Here is a 1,083-nt window from a genome sequence, read left to right on the forward strand (position 1 = left end):
TGTATCTGGTACCTCGCTGTGAGTGTATCTGGTACCTCACTGTTAGTGTATCTGGTACCTCGCTGTTAGTGTATTTGGTACCTCGCTCTTAGTGTATCTGGTACCTCGCTGTTAGTGTATCTGGTACCTCACTGTTAGTGTATCTTGTACCTCGCTGTGAGTGTATCTGGTACCTCGCTGTTAGTGTATCTGATAACTCACTGTTAGTGTATCTGTACCTCAGTGTTAGTGTATCTGGTACCGCACTGTTAGTGTATCTGGTACCTCAGTGTTAGTATATCTGGTACGTCACTGTTAGTGTATCTGGTACCTCGCTGTTAGTGTATCTGGTACCTCACTGTTAGTGTCCCTGGTACTTCACTGTTAGTGTATCTGGTACCTCAATTTTAGTGTATCTGGTACCTCACTGTTAGTGTATCTGGTACCTCACTGTTCGTGTATCTGGTACCTCGCTGTTCGTGTATCTGGTACCTCGCTGTTTGTGTATCTGGTACCTCGCTGTTAGTGTATCTGATACCTCACTGTTAGTGTATCTGGTACCTGTACCTCACTGTTCGTGTATCTGGTACCTCACTGTTCGTGTATCTGGTACCTCGCTGTTCGTGTATCTGGTACCTCGCTGTTAGTGTATCTGGTACCTCGCTGTTAGTGTATCTGATACCTCACTGTTAGTGTATCTGGTACCTCGCTGTTAGTGTATCTGGTACCTCGCTGTTAGTGTATCTGGTACCTCACTGTTAGTGTATCTGGTACCTCTCTGTTAGTGTATCTGGTACCTCGCTGTTAGTGTATCTGGTACCTCACTGTTCGTGTATCTGGTACCTCGCTGTTAGTGTATCTGGTACCTCGCTGTTAGTGTATCTGGTACCTCGCTGTTAGTGTATCTGGTACCTCGCTGTTAGTGTATCTGGTACCTCACTGTTAGTGTATCTGGTACCTCTCTGTTAGTGTATCTGGTACCTCGCTGTTAGTGTATCTGGTACCTCACTGTTAGTATATCTGGTACCTCAGTATTAGTGTATCTGGTACCTCACTGTTCGTGTATCTGGTACCTCGCTGTTAGTGTATCTGGTACCTCGCTGT

Source organism: Pristiophorus japonicus, unplaced genomic scaffold (assembly GCF_044704955.1).
Source record: "Pristiophorus japonicus isolate sPriJap1 unplaced genomic scaffold, sPriJap1.hap1 HAP1_SCAFFOLD_124, whole genome shotgun sequence".
Taxonomy (NCBI): domain Eukaryota; kingdom Metazoa; phylum Chordata; class Chondrichthyes; family Pristiophoridae; genus Pristiophorus; species Pristiophorus japonicus.